Source organism: Trachemys scripta, chromosome 4 (assembly GCF_013100865.1).
Source record: "Trachemys scripta elegans isolate TJP31775 chromosome 4, CAS_Tse_1.0, whole genome shotgun sequence".
NCBI classification, from domain to species: domain Eukaryota; kingdom Metazoa; phylum Chordata; order Testudines; family Emydidae; genus Trachemys; species Trachemys scripta.
In genome coordinates, this window is record NC_048301.1 from 135396672 (window position 1) to 135422455 (window position 25784).

Consider the following 25784-nt stretch of genomic DNA (forward strand, 5'->3'; position numbering starts at 1 on the left):
CTGTCCTTAGTGTGGATACACACGTTCGACTTTGTAATATCGGTTCCACAAATTCGCTTTAAGTAAAATTGAACTACTTTCGTAGTGTAGACATACCCTAAGGGGCAGGACTGGGTGTTTACTTATTATTCATAACTACAGATAGGTGAGCTGTTATTGCTGAGCTCTCCCCAGCTGGCTGCTGGTTTCCCCATCCCTGCTAACAAAGCTCTTCTTGTGTCACACACTCTCAGTTTGCCTCTTAATATCTCCCCAGGGAAGATATTTAGTGATCCTAGAAATTTGGTGGGGCGGCTCCAACTGGTGCTATTGGTTAGTTTTCCAAAGGAAGCTCTAGATATTTGACCTGACCCTTGTTCTTGTGGACAGCACTCCGCAGACTGGATTACGCACCCAGAACACTTTGGTTTTCAGGCCCTCAATGCCTGGACACAAAGCCGACACTGGGAATGAGCAGAATCTTTTTTGGGAAAGTTTCATTTGAAAAGTGGGTTGAAAAATGGGAAACAGTTGTGTGGCCCTAGTTGTATTTCTACCTTCCCCCTCGCCCGCATGGTCCCAGCCATGCCAGGGATTGCCACTGCAAAGGGGAAATACTCAAAGGTGTCTTCAACAATCAGTTTAATTGCAGCTGGGATCAGGAAGCCAGAAACACTTCCTGCAATCGGTCAATGCCGGTGGGTGGAGTTAAGGGGATTTGGGTGTCTTGGCTGTGTGGTACTGAATTTAACACATCTGGATTGCTTTTGGATGTGACCTCAGGCCGGGAGTCCTTGGGGATAGTGAAGTTTGGATTGAGGATAATCAAGATCCCCGGGAGGTATTTAACCCTTGAGTTACTGAGACAGACTGGCCCTTGAGGGAGTCCTTGGCATGGGAACACTCTCGGGCTGGTTAGTATCAATGGGGAACAGCCAGATCCATCATGGGTTAGAAGCATCATGCCAGGCACGCTGTGCTCAAGAAGATGTTGCTGAATGGGGGCTTATTTCCCAGCCCCTCCTGCCCCGCTAAAAGCTGCCCTGGCTTGTATTGTCCAGGAGATGGGAAAAGAGCTGATGAGAGCAGGGTGCAACAGCAAAAGACATGACAAGCCCCAGGGAAGTGGGGGATAGAGATATCCGGGGAAGATGTCTCTGGTAGGGTCAGGGGAGGGTGACACACTGGCTGTGGAGGAGTTAGAGATACAATACGCTGAGCAGGATGTCCCAGGGAAAGCAGAGGAGGAGGAGCAGAGTGGATGCAGGAGGCAGGTGAGCATGTAGCTAGATTGGGTGGAAGATCATTGAGCTATTGCTGGAGTGTCTGGAAGAGAAAATGGGATGGGATAGTGTAGGGGAAGTGAGACAAGGGTGCTGAGTGTATGGGTCTGCGGTGGTAGGATCCATCAAGGGGGGCAAGTTATGGGCTTGGGAGAGTAGGACAGACCCTCTAAAGGTGGGTATAGGGCTGTGGGGGAGGGCAAGGCCCGTGGGGGTGGGGGGGGGGAGCAAGCCCCATTTGAGGCTAGAGCTGGGAGATGTTACTGATTCCACTTGGCCAACAATGATCCCCAGACTCCCCTACCCTGGTTGTGGACTCACACAGGGGCTGTGCCTAGTGCTGGGCTGGGGGTTAATGTGGGGGCTTTTGCCAGTGCTGTGTTTTGAAGAATGAAGTAGCACAGGCTGGGCTGGCGCTGGAAGCCCTGCCTCTCCTGCAACCTCTGCATGGGGTAGTTCTCCACGGCCACATAGCCGTAGCTGGGATAGCCTAGTGCATGCAACCGCTTGGCTATCAAATTAGTCAGCATCCCCGGTGCTGGGGCAGAGTGTAGCCAGGCCCCATGGCACCAAACAGGTCTGAAGCAATCCAGCTGACCGGGTGACCAGCAGCATCCAGCAGGCAGACACTGGGGAAGTGGCGGATCAAGCTGGCCAGGTACTTCTTGCTTTTCTTGTTCCCCCCAAAGACCCATGTCTCATTCAGCAGGTCGGCGTGGGAGACATCCAGGGACGAGACCCTCATGTCCGGGTCCAGCCTGGAGGGAGCTGAGAGCAGCAGGGCCAAGCCCCAAAGGTCAGTGATGAGAGTGACACTTCAGACTTATGAGATGGCCTTAAGATCATGAGGTTTTTTAAAACTATGACACTGTGATTGCTGGTCTCCCTTGACAGCTGAACTTCCCTGGTCCCCAACCCCTGGATGTGACATGATCAGTATTGCCAACACTCCCAGATTTATTAGGGTGAGATGGGCATCACTGCAGAAGCTCCTATCCCCATATCTGTCCATCTGCTGCCCAGCAAATCAGTCTGCCCCATCAGTTTTGCCACCACACAGGCACGCATCAACTCTGTCTCCAGCCCCGCACCAACCCCCTCCCAGCTTCCCCTCTGCACCTCCGGGTGTTCTCCCACCCCTCCCAGCCCTGTGGGGGCTGCAGCAGGCTCCCCTCTGCCCTTCCCAGGCTGTGTGTCCCAGGGAAGGGGTGAACAGGGACACCATGCTGTCCCATTGCTCACAAGAGGGGCAGGGAAGGAGGGAGTGGAACCACCCTGAGATACTGAACAAATTCTGCTCCCTCTTCCCCTATCCATCCCATGTGAAGGTGTCATGTTACCTCAGGGAGAGGGAGGAGAAAGGACTTACTGCAGCAGCTCTGATTGGATGCTCTTCCCCCAGCAGGGGTGTGGGAGAGGCAGTCAATCAGACTGGGCTTCCCCCCCAGGGCAGGGGGGGATTCCCATGAAGGTCATTGTAAGATGGGCTCCAGACCTAGCCAAACTTGTGGGACTCAGGAGAGGGGGATGATGGAGTCAAGGGGAGAGGTGAGGAAGCTGCCTTGCTTGGGGGATGGGAAATGGGAAACAGGGCCTTTCCCCCTATGGGGCGCTAGCTCTGATCTGGCCCAGAACAGGGGGATCCGCTGGCTCAGGGGGTGGGGAATGGGATACAGGGTCTTTTCCCTCTTACCAATACGGTGGCGAAGCTGTCTAATATCTGTCTAATATCTCTTCTCATTAGAACAGAGTGTCTCATTCCCCATCCCTAAAGTGCCCCCGGGGTATCTGCCCCTCTCTGGGTGAAAAGCCCAGGCCTGAACAGGTGGTGGGCAGGGAAGGTTCCTCTCCATCCTGGACCAGGTGAGATGTGGTGCAGGGATTGGGGGAGCACGGTGTCTCACTGCCCAAGCCTTGCCAGGTCTGATGGCTGATTGAAGGAGTGCCTGGTCCCCAGGGGCCATGGATGAGGCCCCATTGGTGACACAGAATCCTTTTGCATCAGGGTTTCCTGGCAGAGGGTGGGGGCCCTGTGCAGGAGCTGAAGCGGGACCTCCCTCCCCGTGGCTGGCCCCACCCGATGGCTACGATTCGCAGTCCCTGCAGGGTCCCTGAAGGAGGTCGGGCTCAGTGACAATCCCACTGAGATTCTGCTGGTGGCAACAGGATCCCAATGCCCTTGGCCCTGCATAAGGAATAGTCGGCCAGATCTTTGGCATCCCGGTTAGGGTGACCAGATGTCCTGATTTTATAGGGACAGTTCTGATATTTGGGGCTTTGTCTTATATAGGTGCCTATTACCCCCCACCCCCATCCCAATTTTTCATGCTTGCTGTCTGGTCACCCTAATCCCAGTGCCAGGTTGGCCAATGCCCCCACCTCTTAGGCTGCCTCCTTCCTTACCACACCTACTGTGGGGCCCAGTGACAGACAGGCAGACACTGACCGGATCTCAGGCATGGAGCTGGGATCTGGGTGAAAACAGGTGAAGTAGCGGAAAACCTCCAGCTTGATCCTCTTAGCCTCAGCGATGTCCTTGGAGACTTCATACACTCCATCCTGGAGCCCTGCAGGGGCAGTGATGGGCTATGAGCAGTGGGGAAAGGGACTGAATGGTGGTGACAAAAGGGCCCATACGTGTGGGGTGCCTAGCCTGGCGAAAGGGGCAGGAGTCTGAGTTTCCAAACCCCCAGCCCCAGCCCTCAGGGAAGAGGGTGTGGTCAGGTGAGCTGACCCCAGCCCAGCACTGGCAAGGGGCTACCCCATATATTCTTGCCCTGCATAGGGCTCATGGGAGCAGTCTTGCAGCCTGAGGGGAGCAGAGAGCTTTGGGGCTGGCATTGTAGGGCGGGATCCTGGAATTTGGCCCAGACAGGACATATATGTTCAGTTGCTGTGCAACATTCCCAGATGCTTTGGGGCAAATGTTACCAAGGATGCGGAAGGTCTGTCCCCAGTTGACAGCACCCGCACTGGCCAGCAGGGTCCGGTAGGCACCTAGGTCCCGATAATACACCATGTATGTGTTGGTATAGAAATCAGAGTCATCCGATGCCACCTGTAGGGGGAGACATACAGCCAAGACTGGAGAATTCCCAATGGAATGACTGATCTGCCTGCCCTCTCTCCCCCGAGCCAGCCTGATCCCTGCCCTGGGCCCCCCTAGAAGGGAAGGGCTGTGTGTCCCATTCCCAGCCCCCAAGCCAGCTTGGCTCCACCCTGTGGTCCCCTGAAGAGGAAGGGCCCCGAATCCCAGTCCCTGTCTCCTCCCTGGGCCAATCTGGCCCCCGTCCTGGGGTCCCCTAGTAAGGAAAGGCCTCGGGTCCCATTCTACATCCTTCGGAGCCATCCAGTTTCCCAGGTGCAGTGTGGTGGCTGCGGGGCGTCACCTCTCTGCCCGGCCGGGTGAGGAAGACTTTGAATTCGGGCCATGAATCCACCAGAACCTCCTGCACAGCTGGGTTCCCCCGGTTTATGGTCTTCACAGTGCCATAGACCTGCCAGAGACATGCAGGTGGTGGGGGTCAGAGCTGGGGGAGGGGCAGCAATTCCCACTCCCACAACTCTGTTTGGAGCCACCCAGTATTTATTGGGGGGTTTCAGCATCTCGTGATCGTCTGCACATTAGATGAAGTTTTTGCCCTTCTCCAACATGGCCTCCCTCTCCCATCTCTGTCAATGGGGCTGACACTAGGGTTACCATATCCAGCAAATAAAAAAAGAGGACCCTCCACAGGGTGCTGGGAGGGACGCCGAGCCCTGATTAGGGGGCGGAGCTTGGCTGAGTAGGGGGCCTATAAAAGCGGCCGCCCAGCCAGGCAGCGGCACAGGAGCCGGCAAACAGGGATGCTAACAGGGGAGTTTGAGTGGGAATTTACAGGGGGAGGCGGAAGGGGAGGCAGGAGGGCGCGGTGTGTTGTGTGCTCTGTGTCCCCAGGTGCTGTGTGCAGAGACTGCAGCAGCCATGAGCCAAGGAGCAGTGGACAGAATACAGATGATTGCATGTGGAAGCTGCGGTATGTATATGGTTCTAGCGGGTGAGCCTGAACAGAGGTATGTTTGCATGAAGTGCCGCCTAATACAGTTACTGGAAGAAAAGATTAAGGGGTTGGAGATGCAGGTAGATACCCTGGTGGAGTTTAGAAGGGGGTTCGAGCAGCTAATGGAGGAAAGGCAAGGAGGGGCAGAAGGGGAATGCTCAGGGGTGCAGGTGGAAGCAGAGGCTGAGGACTGTGAGGGGGGAATTTTAGGGGGAGAACAAGGGCAGTGGAAGCATGTGACCGTGAGAAGCAGGCCAAGGAAAAGGAGGGCTAGTGAAGGGGAAATAGAACTCAGGAACAGGTTTGGGTGTTTGGATAACAAGGAGGGGGGCAGCAGGTGGTAACTGAAGGTGGGAGGGTGAGGAAGAAGAGAAGAGCGGCTAGTCCAATAGAGAGAGGGGAGGAGTTGAAGGAGACAGCACCAAATCTGGGCCCGGAAGGATACAGGATGGCACAAGGGGGAGTATGAGGGAAAATAGGAACGGACACGGGTTTCGACTAGAGGGAAGAGAGGATAGATTAGTAGATCGCACTGTCGCCAGGCGACGGCAGGTTTACGTGATTGGGGACTCCTTACTGAGGAGGTTAGACAGGCCTGTGACCAGGGCGGACCCAGAGAACAGAAGGGTGTGCTGTCTACCGGGCGCAAAGATCCGGGATGTGGACCTGCGGTTGAAAAGGATACTAAAAGGAGCAGGTAAGAACCCCTTGATAATCCTTCATGTAGGAATGAATGACACGGCTAGGTTCTCGTTAGAGAGAATCAAGGGAGATTATGCCAGGCTGGGGAAGACGCTCAAGGAAATCGAGGCTCAGATCATCTTTAGTGGGATTCTGCCTGTTCCTAGAGAAGGGCAGCAAAGGGCTGACAGGATTGTGAGGATAAATAGTTGGCTAAGGGAGTGGTGCTATAAGGAGGGCTTTGGGATGTATGGCCACTGGGAGGCTTTCGGGGACAGACAGCTGTTCTCACGGGATGGACTTCACCTGAGTAGGGAAGGAAATAGACTTCTGGGAGGGAGGCTGGCTCATCTCATCAAAAGAGCTTTAAACTAGGAAGTTGGGGGAGACGGTTGGGAGATGTACAGTTAATCTCCACGCCAGATTCCAACATTGAAAAGGTGAGTGATGAGATAAGAAGAGATATAGCCGGGGGGATTGGATTGGACATAAGAAGGAGAGGGGGGATGAACAGTAAGGGGTCCATAACAAATTGCATAACTAATGGGAGACAGGCTAAACGGCATACATTAGGATGTTTATACACCAATGCGAGAAGCCTAGGTAACAAAATGGAGGAATTGGAGCTCCTGGTCCGAGAAATGAAACCGGATATCGTAGGAATAACTGAAACGTGGTGGAACGGTAGTCATGACTGGAGTACAGGTATGGAAGGGTATGTGCTGTTTAGGAACGACCGGAACAAAGGTAAAGGTGGGGGGGTGGCATTGTATGTCAATAATGAGGTAAGCTGTAAAGAAATAATAACTGATGGAATGGATAAGACAGAGTCCGTCTGGGCAATACTCACACTGGGTAAAAGAACTACTAGAGCCTCCCCTGGGATAGTGCTTGGGGTGTGCTATAGACCGCCGGGATCTACCCAGGATATGGATAAAGAACTATTTAATGTGTTTAGGGAAGTAAATACTAATAAGAACTGTGTAATTATGGGGGACTTTAACTTCCCAGATATAGATTGGGGAACAAATGCTAGTAGCAATAATAGAGCTCAGATGTTCCTAGATGTGCTTGCTGATCAATTCCTTCATCAAGTAGTAGCTGAACCGACGAGGGGGGAGGCCATTTTGGATTTGGTTTTGGTGAGTAGTGAGGACCTCGTTGAGGAAATGGTTGTGGGGGACAACCTTGGCTCAAGTGATCATGAGCTAATTCGGTTTAAACTAAATGGAAGGATTAACAGAATTAAATCGAAGACTAGGGTTTACAATTTTAAAAAGGCTAATTTTAATAAATTAAGAGGACTGGTAAGGGAAGTGGATTGGGCAAACATATTAATGGATCTAAAGGCAGAAGATGCCTGGGATTATTTTAAGTTAAAGCTGCAGGAGCTGTCGGAGGCCTGTATCCCGAAAAAGGGAAAACGGTTAGTAAGCAAGAGATTTAGACCGAGCTGGATGAGCGACCATCTCAAAGGGGCGATTAGGAAAAAACAGAAAGCGTACAAAGAGTGGAAGAGGGGAGGGATCAGTAAGGAAACTTACCTTATTGAGGTCAGAGCATGTAGAGATGGAGTGAGAAAGGCCAAAAGCCATGTAGAGTTGGACCTTGCGAGGGGAATTAAAACCAATAGTAAGAGGTTTTATAGCCATATAAATAGGAAGAAAGCAAAGAAAGAAGAAGTGGGACCGCTGAAGACTATAGCTGGAGTGGAGATTAAGGATAATCTAGGCATGGCACAATATCTAAATGAATATTTTGCATCGGTGTTCAATGAGGCCAATGAAGGGATTAGGAATATTGGTAGCGTGACAGAAGGGGATACAGGAGGGGGAATTACCATATCCGAGGTAGAAACCAAACTTGAACACCTTAACAGGACTAAGTCGGGCGGACCGGATGATCTTCATCCAAGAATATTGAAGGAACTGGCACGAGAAATAGCAGGCCCCTTAGCGATAATTTTTAATGAATCTTTAAACTCGGGGGTGGTACCGTTGGACTGGAGAATAGCTAATGTGGTTCCTATTTTCAAGAAAGGGAAAAAAAGTGACCCGGGTAACTACAGGCCTGTCAGTTTAACATCTGTAGTGTGCAAGGTCCTGGAGAAAATTCTGAAGGAGAAAGTAGTTAAGGACCTTGAGGTCAATGGCAATTGCGACAAATTACAACATGGTTTTACCAAAGGCAGATCGTGCCAAACCAATCTGATCTCCTTCTTTGAGAAAGTAACAGACTTATTAGATAAGGGAAATGCGGTGGATCTAATATACCTTGATTTCAGTAAAGCGTTTGATACTGTACCGCACGAGCAATTATTGGTTAAATTGGAAAAGATGGGGATCGATATGAAAATCCAGAGGTGGATAAGGAACTGGTTAATGGGGAGACTGCAGCGGGTCGTATTGAAAGGTGAACTGTCAGGTTGGAGGGAGGTCACTAGTGGAGTTCCTCATGGTTCAGTTTTGGGACTGATTTCATTTAATCTATTTATTACTGACCTCGGAACCAATTGTAGGAGTGGGCTGATAAAGTTTGCGGGTGACACAAAGTTGGGAGGTATTGCCAATTTGGAGGAGGATCGGGATATTCTGGAGGGAGACTTGAATGACCTTGTAAATTGGAGTAACAGAAATAGGATGAAATTTAATAGTGAAAAGTGTAAGGTGATGCATTTAGGGATGACTAACAACAATTTTAGTTACAAGCTGGGGACGCATCAGTTAGAAGTAACAGAGGAGGAGAAAGACCTCGGAGTCCTGGTAGACCGCAGGATGACTATGAGTCGACAATGTGACGTGGCAGTGAAAAAAGCCAATGCGGTCTTGGGATGCATTAGGCGAGGTATATCTAGTAGGGATAAGGAGGTGCTGCTTCCGTTGTACAAGGCACTGGTGAGACCTCATTTGGAGTACTGTGTGCAGTTCTGGTCTCCCATGTTTAAAAAGGATGAACTCAAACTGGAACGGGTACAGAGAAGGGCCACTAGGATGATCAGAGGAATGGAAAACCTGTCGGATGAAAGGAGACTCGAGGAGCTCGGGTTGTTTAGCCTAACCAAACGAAGGCTGAGGGGGGATATGATTGCTCTCTTTAAATATATCAGAAGAATAAATACCAGGGAAGGAGAGGAATTATTTCAGCTCAGTACTAATGTGGACACGAGAACGAATGGATATAAACTGGCCATGGGGAAGTTTAGGCTTGAAATTAGACGAAGGTTTCTGACCGTCAGAGGGGTGAAATATTGGAACAGCCTTCCGAGGGAAACGGTGGGGACGAAGGACCTGTCTGGTTTTAAGATTAAGCTAGATAAGTTTATGGAGGGAATGGTTTAATGGGATAACATGATTTTAGTCAAATGAACAGCGTGCCATCGCTGGTAAATAGTATCAATGGCCAATGAGGGTCTGGCTGGAGAATCTTGTCTACATGCTCGGGGTTCTACTGATCGCCATATTTGGGGTCGGGAAGGAATTTTCCTCCAGGGTAGATTGGCAGAGGCCCTGGAGGTTTTTCGCCTTCCTCCGCAGCATGGGGCAGAGGTCACTAGCTGGAGGATTCTCTGCTACTTGAAGTCTCTAAACCACAGGATTTGGGGACTTCAACAGCAGAGTCAAGGGAAAGGGTTGGGATGGCTTTGTGGCCTGCATCATGCAGGAGGTCAGACTAGATGATCATAATGGCCGCGGCCGGAGGCTCTGCTCCTCCCCTGACTCTTCGGCTCTGTTTAAGAGCCGAGCTGCCCCAGCGCTACCGGCTTCGGGCAGCCCCCATGCCTCCGGACCCTGCGCCGCCGGAGCCCGGGAGGGGAAGTGCCCAGCCGGCGGCTGGGGTCCGGAGGTAAGGGGGCTGCCTGAAGCCGGTAGCGCTCGGGCAGCTCGGCTCTTAAACAGAGCCGAAGAGTCAGGGGAGGAGCAGAGCCGCCATTTTCCCGGACATGTTCGGCTTTTTGGCAATTCCCCCCGGACGGGGGTTTGAGTGCCAAAAAGCCGGACATGTCCGGGAAAAAGAGGACGTATGGTAACCTAGCTGACACCACAGGCTGCCCTTAGTCAAGTCAATGATTTCAGGGAGCTGAGGCCAGGGAAGATGGGTGCCCCAGACTCTGGGTACCAGAGATGGGGGGTGGGGGAATGTGAGGAGCAGCAAGGAGAGGCGATTGGGGAGCGAGTGGGGGATGTGGGGGATGCTAGGGGTTGGGGTGAGGGGCAAGGAGGGGGCAGGGATGTGGAGGGGAGAGATATGGGGAAGGGAGTCTGAGGGACGAGGGCCGGGGTGGGGCCTATCTCTAACCACCACCCCAGGTTTACTCTCCTGATTTAGGGGTCTGACTCATTTGTGGGTCCTGGCCTGGTATTGCAGGGGAGACCCTGAGCGAGGAGGGGGGACAAAGGGGCTGGTGACCCCCCCACACACTTGAGCCATGTGATGGCATGGAATCATGGAGGGAGCCAGAGCTACCCAGGTCTTTGATTGGCTGGCACGGAGCCTGTCCATGCAGTGACTGGCTGGCACAGAGCCTGCCTGTGCTGTAACTGTTTGATATGGAGCCAATTTGCCCTGTGACAGGCTGGGGAGGTCCCGCCAGCTACACTGGGTGAGCAGTAGGAATTTGCTGGGTTTGGAGTTTGGGAGACAGGAGATGTGAATGGGGAGGGGCGGCTGGGAGAGCAGCCAGCACCTGTGGGAGGGGCCTGCCCCCCCAGCTAGCCCTTGACCCAGGGGTTAAGGCTTGCCCTCAGCCAGCCCAATCTCCACCTCATCACTCTGGGGAGAGAGAACTTTGTGCCCTGCTCCCATCCCCGTCCCAGGAAGTGGCACATGGCAAAAAAGATGGGTCCTTGTCACCAGCAATGTATCGGGGAAGCGCCTCTGTAGTGTCTCCTCCAGCAGCTGCAGCTTGGCGGAGCAGCTCAGGATCAGCATCTGTGGTGTGGATGGGCCCTCGGCAGATTCCAGCAGGGATGGCACTGGGGATACCCTGTGGGCGAGAGACCCATCAGTTTCTTGTGATCTTCCCCACTAGCCCCACCTCCCTGGTGACATGAGGGGTGTCTGAAACCTTCCAGCCCTGCCAAAATAACAAATGCTGTGGGTAGACCTACAATAACAAACCACTCTGGTTACAACACCTGTACCCACCAGAGACCCTACAATAACCACCCCAACGGTTATATTCTCAGTGCAGCATTTCCTATGGATTTTCCTCTCCTCCTAAGTATCAGCACTTCCTTGCAGTTAATGTTTCAGCTTTTCAATCTAAAAATCACTTTTGATGAGAATTTGCAAAAGTGTTCCCAGAGCTCAAGGAGTGGCAGGAGTCAGCTGAGTGGTACCTCAGCTGAGTCCAATATCTCTTGTAAGACACAACAAAGCTTCACAACATTTTTTCCCACAATTTGCTAAGCTGTGTTTGTGAAAGTCAAGACCTTGCAATAACATACCAGTCTGGGTGCTTCCCCATTCTTCACCATAGATCCTACAATAGAATCATAGAATCATAGAATATAGGGGTTGGAAGAGACCTCAGCAGGTCATCTAGTCCAACCCCCTTGCTCAAAGCAGGACCAACACCAACTAAATCATCCCAGCCAGGGCTTTGTCAAGCCTGACCTTAAAAACCTCTAAGGAAGGAGATTCTACCACTTCCCTAGGTAACCCATTCCAGTGCTTCACCACCCTCCTAGTGAAAACGTTTTTCCTAATATCCAACCTAAACCTTCCCCACTGTAACTTGAGACCATTACTCCTTGTTCTGTCATCTGGTACCACTGAGAACAGCCTAGATCAATCCTCTTTGGAACCCCCATTCAGGTACTTGAAAGCAGCTATCAAATCCCCCCTCATTTCTTCTCTTCTGCAGATTAAATAATCCCAGTACCTTTAGCCTCTCCTCCTAAATCATGTGCTCTAGCCCCCTAATCATTTTTGTTGCCCTCCGCTGGACTCTTTTCTATTTTTCCACATCCTTCTTGTAGGGTGGGTCCCAAAACTGGACACAGTACTCACCAATGCTGAATAGAGGGGAATGATCACGTCCCTTGATCTGCTGGCAACGCTCCTACTTATACAGCTCAAAATGCTGTTAGCCTTCCTGGCAACAAGGGCACACTGTTGACTCAAATCCAGCTTCTCATCCACTGTAACCCCTGGGTCCTTTTCTGCAGAAATGCTGCCTAGCCACTCGGTCCCTAATCTGCAGCAGTGCATGGGATTCTTTTGTCCTAAGTGCAGGACTCTGCCCTTGTCCTTGTTGAACCTCATCAGATTTCTTTTCTTTTAGCCCAATCCTATAATTTGTCTAGGTCCCTCTGTATCCTATCCCTACCCTCCAGCGTATCTACCACTCCTCCCAGTTTGTCCTATCCATGTCTCTGTGGCCCTAGCATGCCAGGGCTGGTCTGTGCAGGACTCAGGTGGCCCCAGTATCTCCCACTTACCTGGACAGTCTCTCTGCCAGGGGCTGCTCCAGCCTCTTATCCCTGAGTGAATGAACCATTAACAGAGTCTGTGCCTGGCCCGGAGCTGGGGACAGCCACGTCCCTGCAGTTACAAGGCACTCCTTCCATGGGCAGGGAGAGATGAGATGATTTCCTGGGGCCAGCGGAGTAGAATTCTGAGGAAACATGAGCACAGCCAGGAGTGGGACATAGGCAAACCAGTTCTGCTGGTGCCCCTCTATCCTGATTCCGACCCACAGCTCCTGCTGTCCCAGCCCTGGGCTCTCCCACTGCAACTCCTTCCTAGCTTGCTCTGTCTATTGCTTTGATTGAGGGTTGTGTTGGGAGCCCTCAGTCTGGGCCCCTCTCCTTGGCTTCGTCTTTGCCTCAACACTGTGTCTCTCCCAGTCCTGTCCCCCAAGGGTTGTGTGCCCTGGGACACTCTTTCCTCGTTATACCCATGCCCGTGGCCGGGATCTCACCTCGTCCCTATCAGCATTGGGGCGCAGCCATGGGGTCTGGGCTGGGCAGGTTTCTACCTATGACAAGATGGAAACTCCTTGGCATGGGGCTGTCACAATTTGTTACCTGTCGGGATCAATGCAATCTGTATCTGCAGCAACATGGTGTCACATTTATTATTCAGCTGGAATCCAGCATCAGAGAATCCTCAGGTTGGCTTGGCAAAGCTGAGCTGAAGGCAGAGGTTGTGTTGGCAGCAACAACTGCCTCAATACCCCCAGCTCTGTGGGATCTGTCTTGGGTCTCCTTCCTTTTGTCTCTGTGTTCCCGTGTGACTTCCTGGGATGCTGAGTCTCGGGTTCTCACAAACACAGTCATCTCCCACGCATGCTGTGACTTTGTTCCAAGCTGTAGCAGAGTTGTGAACACATCTCCTGCTCCCTTGTATGCCAGGCAGTCAGTGCTAAGTCACTGGCAAACCGTGGAGTTAAGATTGCTCAGAGTTTCTGCGCACCCTTCTACAATGTCGAGCCCAGCAAAACTCTCCCATCTGAAAACCAAGCAATGAGGAGTTAAGGTGCCTGCCAATGGTCCTTAACTCTGCCCCTGGAGCTGCCAAGAGCCCCTGGGCTCCAGCTGTCCTCAGCGTGTTAGGTGTCGCTCTATTGAATGGGGGAGGGGTTAGTTGGAGCAACTCAGCAGAGCTGTAACTGAGACAAGGTGGTTTCAGGGGGCTGTTCCACTTGGCACAGAGAGTCTCTTTCTGCCACCAGGTGTGTGATCAAAGGAAAGGTGCCCGGGTATCCTGAGAGATCCATTTCACCTCATTATAACACTGAGTTGTGCACGTTGTGTCACTAATGGGGCATGGGGTCTTCTTGCCAGGGGGATTGTCATCAGTGAGGTGGGCACGAATGAAAGGTAAATGACAGTGTAGTGTTAGATGGCATCATGTACCTCAGGGGGATGAGGTTGAAGGGATTGTGAAATTGAGCAGATGTGATGTGGAGCAGGATCAAGCCGTGTCTACACTGAAAACGCTGCAGCGACAGTTCTTACGCTCTCCTAGTTTTGTCTGCATGGGGTCTTAGGGCGGTGTAACTACATCCTTTCGGAGTGGGGATTTTTCAGTGGCTCAATCTACCTCTGTAGTGTAGACCAGCCCTTGGTGTTTGTGTTCAGGGTAAGGGTAGGGAGTCCCTGTTCAATACAGTGCAACGATAGAGTGTGAGTAGGTGTGTTATGGGTGTATCGGGGCATTGCTTCCCCCCCTTCACCACGCACACTTGGTAACAGTGGAATGGGGATAATGCTCGTGCTTTGTAATGTTTGGAGCATGTAGTTGGCCTATGACCCAAAAACTTGGTGGCTATTTATTACATGTATAATACATGTGTAATTACATTTCCCCTCCTCCACCATCTCCTGCAACTTACAGCCCCCATCCCCTGTCTTCCCACCAGAATTTCCACCTCACTCTCTCCTTCCCATCCCATTAAGGCATTAGCATTTTTGAAGGCAGGTGCAGAGCCGGTGGAAGGAAGTTTCATGCCCTAGGCGAAACTTACACTTTGTGCCCCCCCAAACCCTGCGGCAGCTCCCTACCCCCTCTCCAACCTGAGGCGCCCCCCCCCGAGGCAGCTCTGCCCCCCACCCTGAGGCACCCCCCTTGCGGCAGCTACCCCCCGGGGAGCCATGCACCAGCTCCCCACCGCAGCTCACCTCTGCTCTGCCTCCTCCCCGAGCACGCCGCCCCCCAGTCTAATTCTCCTCCCCGCCCAGGCTTGCGGCACCAAACAGCTGATTGGTGCTGCAAGCCTGGGAGGTGGGAGAAGTGGAGCAGCGACCACACACTCGGGGAGGGGACGTAGGAATGATGTAAAAAAAATTGGGGGCACTGCTTTTTGGCACCTCCAAATCTTGGCGCCCTAGGCAACCGCCTAGTTTGCCTAAATGGTAGCACTGGCCCTGGACATGTGTGCACAAAAATATTTGGTAAAAGATGTGAACTTGAAGAAAAGCTGTTTTTTCAGATGGCAGGTGGCTGTAGTTCAGGAACCTCTTGTTCAAATGGTCTCAAATGTGGGTTGGTAACCCTATATCAGACCCGCAGGAGGCACCCCAAATTTCAAGACTATCCAAGGAAGCATGGGGATTTCAGAGCACTTAGAAAAATTGGTTTTAAACAGAAGCCTTTTCTATTTTAACCATAGCCAACATGGCACTGAGCTGTAAAATTGTATGAAATTAATCAGCAGCAGCTGCTTTGCTATCTCCAGATCCCTAGCCTGGGACAATCCTGAAAGTACAGGGGGCTCTGAACAGTGTGATGGGGCCCATGGATCTCGGTGTGATGGTATCCGCTGAAGGAGAGCATTGTTACCAGATGTGCCTGTTACTTTGGGGTATGCTCATTTATTATGGTTATTCCTCTCCGGGTGGCGGGGTTCTGTAATTCTATTAATGTACTGCTTATGTCACTTGTGTCTTCATATGGAGCTCTGATGTTATGCTGGGAGACCGCCTCATAAGCCAAAGCAACGACTGTTACCCTTACAGGGCCTTTATAGAATCGGTGCTCAATTACAGTGACGACACCCTCGCCACGCAATTTTCCGCTGGCCTGTTTTACAAAGATACTGCTGGACAACATGAAGAAACAGAGTTGGATGGAGGGAATCTAGGGTTTGTGAGGCGTGCAAAGCCGACGGCCCAGAGCAGAACGGTAGAGCTGCTGGGCCATCTACACAGTGGCCTGTTTTTTCAAAAAAAACTTTTTGTTAAACGGAGTGGATGTGAAAATTAAACTGACACGCAGTAAAGATGCTTTCTGTTTAATGGGCAGTGCGGCTGAAGGCTTTAAACTGCGCATTGTATCAGCGTCCCTTTTTGTGAAGAAAGTACGGGTGGCCCCGGGCGTCCGTCTGGGGCATGCGGAGGCCCTGCTCACCGCTAATGTTAAATACCCCATGGACCGTGTGGGAATGAAAGTGTTCACCATCCCCGCGGGCAGCAGGGTCAGTAAACAGGAGAACCTGTTCTTGGGACAGTTACCCAAAATGCTTGTCTTAGGGTTTGTGGATAACGATGCCTTTAGCGGAAGTTATGCTAAAAATCCCTTTCATTTTAAACATTACGATATTAATTTTGTGGCCTTGTATGTGGATGGTGAACAGATACCGACCAAGCCTCTGCAACCGAACTTCAAGGCAGGATGCTGTGTGAGAGAATACATGAATTTGGTACAGATGGCTGGTAAACACATGAAAGATTGTTCTCTGTTAATCGACCGTGAGGAGTTTGCACAGGGTTACACCTTGTTTGCCTTTGACCTGTCTCCTGACCAGGTGTCACGGAGTATTGGGGGACTCAGGGCCCTGCACCCCCGGCTTCCTGCGATTCACCATGACTCTCAGCCAGCCAGTAAAGCAGAAGGTTTATTTGGATGACAGGAATACAGTCCAAGACAGGTCTTGCAGGCACAGACAACAGGGCCCCCCTCAGTTAGGTCCAGCTTGGGGTCCCAGGGCATGCCAGCCCACCCCCCTTGGGGGGTCAGAGCCATCTCTGCCTCCCAGCCATCTCTCCAGCCTGCTTCCAGCCCTCTGCTTTCAGCGACCCCTCCCACAGCCTTTGTTCAGTTTCCCGGGCCCCGGAGTCACCTGACCTCCCACCCCCTCCTGGGTTCTCATGTTACAAGCTCAGGTATGTTCCCTCAGGCCGACTCCCATCCTCCGATGCAGACCATCCTAGTCACACTCCCCTGTCAGCATTCCCACACCCCAGCAAGAACAGTCCCAGTTCGTCACACCAGGAATGCGCCAATCACTATTCCCTGATTAAAACCAGGCACCTGAGAGCAGAAATACTTTTTGGGAAGGCTTTAACGGTTACCATCAATATGATTGTGTATGAGCTTTTTGACAATGTCATAGAGATTAATCAGAGGAGAAACGCTCTGTTTGACTACATGTGAACATGGACACCGTGCAGCTCTCACGTGTCTTATCAACGGACCCTTACACAAAAAAGAATTTCTTATGTAAGCAGAGTCAGGATGAGCTCTACCCTGACATCTGGTGGTGAATTATGGTGAGTGTGGAAAAGAACTCCAGGGGCTGATCTCGTTTGCATTGGCACACCCACTCGCCTGGCATGAAACAACAGCAACTGAAAGTGGTTTCTTCGGCTAGTGTGGGATCCCCAGTTTCTCTGTTATTGGGGCAGGGAGAATAAAGTTTTGTTACCCTGATTCTGTGAATCAAGGCCAGTGGAACTGTTGTATGACAGAAGGACTCACCATTACCTAAGTAGCACTTGCTTGACAAGGGGCATGGGTTACAAAACCTAGTGAATTGAGAGAGGTGGGGGCAGATATTTGTGTCTGGGGGTGTGGGTGCCTTTTGTGAGCCTGAAACCCCAATTATTGCTGCTGCTCTTGCTCTTCCTTCTCTCTCTCCACGGTTGGATGTCAGAGCTAACTTTGATTCTATTAGAAGTCTAGTTAGAGACTGCTGAGCTGAGTTCATAGTGGGCCAATAGTGCACCAGCATTGGGGCTCCCCTACTACTAGCTGAAATCACAAAAGAGCTAAAGTTACTAAGAGCTGAGATCATTGAGGCTGTGTTAACTAGTGGGGAAGCCTGAAGCTATATTGTTAAGCGGCTGGTGGAGCAGCTAGCAGAGTGGACCCGAGTGGCTCACAGGTCGGTGAGCAGAGCACAGCAGCTGGAGGAGCAGCTAGCAGAGTGGAGCCTTGTGGGGATGGTTAGAGCGGCCCAAGGGACGGTTGAAGTGGAGCGGAGCTGAGCGGCTCACAGGTCAGTGAGTGGAGCAGAGCAAAGCGGAGCAGCTGGCAGAGCAGTTTCTGGGACGGCAGGAGCGGCTCACGGGACAGCTGGTGGAGTGGAGCGGCTTGTGGTGAAGTCTGCGGCGGAACCCCACAGAGAGGCAGCCGGTCAGCCTCGGATCACGTAAGGTGCCCCTTAACACCCTGTGCACCCCCCCCCCCAAACTCTGGGGCTGCACTGACCAGGGACAGAGACTATGGGGGGTTGTTGGACTTTTGGGACTTTGGTGATTCTTGGGTTGCTGGACCCAAGATACTTTGGGGTTGTTGGACTTTTGGGACTTTGGTGATTCTTGGGTTGCTGGACCCAAGAGACTTTGGGGTTGTTGGACTTTTGGGACTTTGGTGATTCTTGGGTTGCTGGTTTCAAGAACCAACGGGAAAGGACACGGCCCAATCTGCTGGGGTGGGTCTTCACTCATCGTTTGGTCTATGAACTCTAGTTGTGGTGTTTTCCCAATTAAATGCTATGTCATTTACCTCATGTTATTAAACATTTTCTGCTACACCAAGGCTCTGTGCTTGTGAGAGGGGAAGTATTGCCTCTTCTAGGCGCCCAGGGGTGTGTGTAAGATTTTCCCAGGTCACTGGGTGAGGGCTCGAGCTGGTTCTGTGCCATGCTGTTGGGAAGGGACCCCTATGTACTGAACCCAGCCCTTGCTGCTATCAACTTGGCCTGGCAGAAGGGTTACACTTAGATGTATTCCCTTGTGATTGGCTCCCTGGAGGCAAGCTGTATCAGAGACCCCTAGGTTTGGTAGTGAACACGCATCCACACAACCAACCGGGTGAACACTGGCTTGCCTTGTATCTGGTGGAGTGTAACAGTGGAGAGGTTTTTGAATCCTATGGGCACCCCCCGAACAGTGTGTTGTTTCCTAAAAGCATTATGAAATTTTTAAACAAAAATGCCACAGACATGGTGTTTCACAATAGACAATTACAAGACCGCCACTCCGTCGTCTGCAGCTATCACTGTATGTTTTTTTTACATCATTGTAGCAAGGGTTTATCTTTTGACCGGATTTTAAAATTGTATTCTAATGACTTAGTGCAAAATGATCGGATGGTGATGAATTTTGTAAAAAATAAATTTAAATTCTTGGGCATGCCTAGCCTTGCTCAAAGCATGTTTTAACAAGCCCAGACATGTGTATCTTGCAATGATTTTCATAGCCATGTTACCCAATAAAGCACCCCAGGTGAGGGGTTTAAAGACAATTGATGTTTGGTGTTTTTTTTAAAAACAAAACAAAACAATGACCAATTGAGAAAAAGTATGGAATTTTTTTATTTAAACAAAAAAATACCAGTTTTTTTTTTTTAAATTAGAATGTGAAAAACATTACACACTGAGCCATTCAACTCTTTTAGCCAATTTTCGTTTTTTAGATGGCAAAAAAGGGGTCACGGTTTCTCGATCCACCCCGGTGTCAGCAGTCGAGGCCTTGAGGTGTTCCAAAAGATCTCTGTTGGCCGCATTACCCATGACGGAAGATGGTATGTTCAGTTCCGCCATGGCATTCATAAATACATCCCATCCTTTAGGTACATGTCTGCTAGGAACAGAGCGAGTCTGGGTGACGGCCCTGACTAAGTCGAGCATGTTAGAACCATTAACCACAGAGCCTTTGTACACAAAAGACCCTTTATCGTTCCATGAAGAGAGATTTTTATCCTGGCCCAGTTTATTTAGCAATACTATTGCATTTTTCTTATAACACTTATTCACGTTATCCACCACCTCCTGAGCAACAGAGTCTGAGTTCTTTGGTGTTTCTGGGGGTTTGGCAGTCACACTTTGTTCCTGTTCTGGTAGAAACAAACTTATTTTCCCTTTATCCTCATCGCTCTGCTTCACGTACATTAGGTACCTTTGAAGCATGGCGCCGTAAAGTTTAGCCTTTTCGTATTCAGTCAAGTCAGTTCTTTGAAGAACAGACTTCATTTCAGCATCCAGTAAGCGAGTTGCAGTTGTTCTGATATTTTCCTCTGCCGGAGGGGGAGCCCTTAATTGCTCCAACTGGTGGCTGGGCACCAGGAACATTTTTTCTGCATACTCCATTATCGATTAGTTAAAAGCCCCATTATCAGAGGGATAGCAAAACTTAACAGAGGTCCGATAAACCCCCCAGACTGGTTCACCAGATGCTTTTTTCTTTTAAGTGAAACCCTTTTATTACACAGTTTTTATAAGTGTGCGTTTCTTTTTCAGCACACGCACTTGATTCTGTGTTAAAGGTACGCTTCCTTTTAAGGTATTGAGCGCTATTTCTGAGATGGCCGCTACTAGATCGTCAGAGGCCGAACACAGTATAGCCCTCCTTTGCTGTGGGGACAATTTGCTAAGTAATTTTAAAAGGCCCAGGTTTCTCTTCACGCAGCTAGACACGTTTTCGGTCAGCAGCCCCGGCTGTTAAAAAGGGGTCTGCCAATAAGTCATCTCTTTTTATACCCGGCTGTTGTTCTTTTTAAAGTATAAACCGCTGGCCAGTCTGGAGGGAAAAGACCAGTTCTTAGTCTATAAGCTTCTGGTGTGGAAGCATTTAAATCCACCACCAGGTAGCCATAAGGTCTTTTGGTAGCATCCTCAAAAGCTTCTAGAAAGAATTGAGCTTTACCAGGGTACATTTGCTGAGTGAGCGTAGCAATTTGTAATTTATCCCTGGGTTTTTTGAAAAGAACAATGTACTTTGTGTTTAGGTTAATCGTGCGACTCTTTTTTCCCTGACAAAATACGTTTTGAACTATATACATAATGCTCAGGTTTCTGTGATACACGTACTTGGTAAAGGCTTTCTCGATTTCATTGCTTTCACAAGCAGAGTTCATCAGATCATCTACAATAATCATATTTACTTTATTAGTAGGAAACAAACTGTCATTGTCAAAAGCATCAGGCAGCCCCTCCACAAAATTGATAAAGGGATATTTACAGAGCAGTTCTTTATACAGAGGTTCCAACAACTGAAGTGAGGTTTTTACTCACGAAAGCTTATGTCCAAATAAATCTGTTAGTCTTTAAGGTGCCACCAGACTCCTTGTTGTTTTTGTAACACTACATGATATTCTCAGGCATAACAGACAGTGTTTGTTTGGCATTATCCAACATGTTTTTTATAAAGTAACTTTTCCCGCAGTTGCTAGGCCCCACGAGAATTGCAGAAAAGGGGTGCTTCCACCTCGTATCCATTTTTTTCCCAAAAGCTGTAGGGCAGGGTTTTAAAACCTTCTCCTAGGATCCTCTTGTTGTAAACCACTTTTTTTTAAAGGGTTTTTGTCTTTATTTGCCACTGGTTTTTGTTTCTTACGATAGAGGGCTGCTGCACCTCTATCTTTTTTGAGGTGTTTTCTTGCAGACCCGTGCAATAGTCCAGGACTAGATCTTTCAAACTGTCAAAGTTGATCTTTTCACAGTTTGCTACGTTTAGGGTAATACCTTTGACTTTCATACAGGCCTTTCCACCAAACAGCTTATACCCATAGGTTTTCGGGCCTGCCGACACAAACTAGGTGATGTGTTGATCTGGCGGGATCTCGCTCGTGAGGTCCCCTAAATAATCCCCCAGAGGGGAATTCCAGTCAACCTCCCTTTTCACAAATATCACCGAGTCAGTGTCGCGGTACAGGGCACCGCTCTTGCAAACCGTTTAGGAGGCTGTATAATTTCTAAGCGGGCATAAGTGGTGGTGAAACAGGCTATGAAAATATTGGTATTGACAGAGACAGAGTACCGTTCTTTTGCATGCTTCCAAGACACGCATGCTGTTTCATTATCGATAAACTCGCAGGATGAAACCTCATAATTGGGGGAAAACAGGTACTGCAAGAGTTCGTCAGGGTCTCTCACGATGCTGGTGTTGGGTAGGTTGGTTCTTTGGCCGAATTTACCCCACAGAGAATTTAAAAACAGTTTAGCGATTTGGCGTTTATCAGGGTTTCATCTGATCTCATGTTGGCGTAAACGCACGCCTTCTTTCTGATAGAAATCGCTAATGTACTTATTTTGTTTTTCCTCATCTGTGCACCAACTGGGATACCCTGAAGCCTCTTGATTCTGGTGGAGGTGTAATTTTATGTACTCTGAAAAGAATTTATCAGATTTTTCATTAAAATGCCAGATTTCATAGATTTTAGCCACTGTGTACCCCTTCGCTATGGCCGCGTTCAATTCCACTGTGCACCAAGTCCCCAGGATGGCCTGCTCCTCGTCAGTTTGGGTGCATGTGCTCGGTTTCCGCACAGGTTCGGCATAGTGGGCACATAAGCTTGCCACCCACTCTGACAGGTAACAATGGGAAAAAGAAGCCTCGCGGAGGGTACACTTTAACTTTTGCGATTCCAAAATAATTTGCAAGGGGTCCAAATTTGTCATAAACTATATTGGGGTGTCCGATAGGGTATTCTTTGGTTTTGTTTACGAAAGGGTACAGGCTGGTAAAATCATAATAATGGATTTCTTCCCCGGGATTAGGCTTGTAATATAGGTGGATAGCATTTGTCCTCCCCCCAAAAAGAGCATTCCCTAGGCATGAGAGCCTGGGGTAACTGGGCTCGGTTTAAAAAGGCTGCAAGCTCCCTGTCTGTTTCTTTCATCACCTCTCACTCGTGCTCCCAACGAGTCCTCACTACAAAACCAAGTCGTTTCAGATAGTTGGTCTTGAGCTGCATCTTGTAATAAAGAAACCCAAAAGATGTCCCCGTCATAGGGTTTTGTGCTTTTTCACAAAAACAGGTGACACAGCCGTGGAAAAAACACCCGTTAAACTCAAAGGCTGTGCGTACCCCATCAACATCGGCATAACCGTCTAAAAAGTTGGGGCCTACCTGTAGTTCCCCACCCTGTAAAGCATGCCGTATTTGTATATTTTTTTTATGAGAGATATACAACAGCCACTGACTAGATGGGGTCGAATATCTCTTTTTCTGCCTGTGATAGTTGTCTGGAGGGAGACGAGCTACCGTGTTAGGCTCCAAAAACATAAACCTGTACATAGCCATGCAGACAGATGCCAGTGTTATGTACTGGAATAGATCTATACACAGTTTTATCTCGGTGAATTTACCAGGTTCTCTCTCTACTACATCTCCCTTCTCCGTCATTTTCATAATCTCTTTTCTGTATAGGATACAGGCCTGTCTCAAAATTTTGTCATCCTGCTGACAGTAATATGCGAGCTCTTTCTGCAAGTCAAATGCCTCAGAGCTGTGGTCCCGATACCAGTCGAGAAACTCTGCTTTTTCTCTGGGCATCATGCTTTCTACACCATAGTGCTCCATACCGGGCATAGGCCCCACGTAATTTTGATTTTCTAACATGTTAAAAAAAATGTGGAAAATACGCTTTGCACCCTTCAAACCCCATCGCCTGCGGTAGCTTGCTAAGCTTCATGGGCAAGAAGTTTAAAGAGTCTATAAAATGAATGCCCAGGGCCTTAACTTCCACGCACGTTAGTTTACTACCCTGAGTGACCAGTTCTAGGCACATCTTTTCCTTCAGTAACTGTCTAACAATGAAGTACGCATCATAACTTTTAGAATTGTGTGCTAGGAATGTGTAGTCCCGAAATTCTTTGTTAAGACCTTTATTGGCAAACACAGAAAGACACTCATCGCCCTTAAATTACCAGGAGTTTTCTGGCTTTAGGGACATAGCAAAAAATGTAATTGGGACTGTGCAACCCGGTCTCCTGCGTGCATTCGAAATCATAAAAAATATACTTTTCTGAAGATTCGGGCTTTCTAAGGTTGTCCATAAAACAGAGGTGACTGTCTACATCACCAACGATCAAACCCTGACACTGCTTACACCGCCTCCCTTTACACCTATGCCGCTTGTCCACGTAAGACTGACACTTATTGCACAAAGTTTTAGACAGGCATTCAACTTGGTTTTTTGATGCACAGTCAATATGTCTGTCTAAACACTCTTTGGACCGACAATACAGTCTACAGCTAGGACACCGCAGCTGCATGCCCACGCTGTATGAGCACATTATGCTCAAGCAGAGGCGACAATGATACCTGCAAGAGTGGTCGTGGCAAAACTCACCGTGTGGCAAAACTCACAATAATTTTTCACTCCGAACAACTTTTTTACATCCAGAACCCCATAGTAATGCTCATCGTGCAACAGGATAAAATAAGTCTTGGGGTACACTGTGCCCCCCGTTTTAAAAAAAACCCAGCCACCTTTCGATGTATACAGCACCACCTGTATGTTAACTCCTAAATGCTGTTCAAACTTTGCTACGTCACTGAGCATAACCCTTTTTTGATCGGACCACCCCAGTTTCTCATGCAACTTTCTCGCCTCCGCTAACAATTCCGCGTCCGTAGGTTTACGATTAGACATGACGGCCAAGAGCCCATCCACAAAACCCAGTTTGGTACCGGTGTAAGTCAGGTCTACTAAACATTGTCTCTTTTTATGACTAATTTAACTACTAAGGATAGAATTTAAAACTCTACGAGCACCCCCACCCCTGTTTTTTACAACTGTCATAACAAGGCGCAATGTCCCATCGACATGCAACTCTCTATTGCTCTGTAGCGGCTTTCAGGTCTGATTTAAGAAATCCTCAGCAGACATCATCCCTAGTTCTTCTGACCGAAAACAAAGGGTTAGTTAAATTACGGCTCTCTAAACGTAACTGAACATAATCATCAGTTATGATGTCATCGTTAACGTCATTGAGCACTAACTGCATTCCCCTGTGTATGGCTTCAACAACCTGCTGAGCTGAATTTATTTGCTCAAGATTGACAAAACGAAATTCCTCACAATACACCGACCCCCCAAATCTAGATAATTCACATTGCCAACTTCTCACTCTCTCCATATACACCTCGGCATTTTTGGGGTTACTTGGGGGTTCCTCTATGGGATCATTAGTGGCATCTTCTACATCAGATGCTATTTGAGGGTCAGACTCTGAGGTGCCTTCATGAGGGTCATTGGGAGTAGAACGGGACCCATCTAGAGAGCCCTCTGGGGAGTTTGCTAAACCAGAGTCTGATTCCGACTCCCCATTTTCAGACAAGCCAGTTTGAGAGCCTCCAGTAGGGGGCATCTCTGTTTTTTCCCCCTCATTACCTCTTTAGCCCTTTTTAAAATTTTTACAATGACCCTGGCCTGGAACTTTTTGGCAGCTATCTGTTTATCCCCCAAGCACTGTCCCCCCTTTTTGTTTACACATGAGCTGATGTGTACCCTGGAGGGTGCCCCTTTTACCCAGGCCCCTTTCCACAACTAGTCATGCCTGTTCAGAGCCACCCTTTCCAGCCCTCCTGTCTTTCAGCATGATTCTGAACAAAGCATCATATTTTTCCCATTTCTTTCTAGAATCCCATTATTTTAGACTCCCTGAGGATACAGCATCCATCACTTTTCTGAGGGAAGCATCAAACTCTTCCCAAATACTAGAATATGGGGGAGCTGTGACAAGCTTATGATTTTGGGAGAATGGTTTGTCAGTTCTTGGTTTTTTTATTCACAATCCCTAGAGCTCATGCTCCGGGTTTGTGAATATGGGCATTTTTGCTCACAGTTTCCTCAGGGCTTGGTGTGGTGGTGGCTGCTGAGGAACTGGAGTTCTGGTTGTGTGATTGCGATATCTCATCATTGCAGAAGCTTTTAGTCCTTGTTTTTTTATACGCAGCCCCTAGAGCGCATGCTCTGGGTTTGTGAATGTGGGTATTTTCGCTCACAGTTTCCGCAGGGCTTGGTGTGGTGGTGGCCTCTGAGGAACTGGAGTTGTGGTGGCATGGTTGTTTTTTACCAGAGTCTTTTGTTTTGTCCTTGGGTTTGACGTATATGAGGTTTGGACTGCCCGGATGCTTCAGCTGCACTCTTGTGCTGTTTTGCGTTGTTAAAGGTCTCAAAGCAGATTCCTGGTTCTTTGGCAGTTCTGGAGGAGGTGTTCTTGTAGCTCTGACTACAGCATTGTCAGAAAAGTTGCCCAGGCCTATGAGGGGGAAAAAAACAACAACAGTTTACAAAACTGAACTTTACCATCTTTCTCACCCACACCTATGTATTTACTTA

General features: G+C 49.4%; 1 pseudogene; it reads right to left on the reverse strand.

The window, feature by feature from the left end:
• Nucleotides 1-1579: 1579 nt before the first annotated feature.
• Nucleotides 1580-12441, reverse strand: LOC117876566 (annotated as a pseudogene).
• Between the last annotated feature and the right edge of the window lie 13343 nt (nt 12442-25784).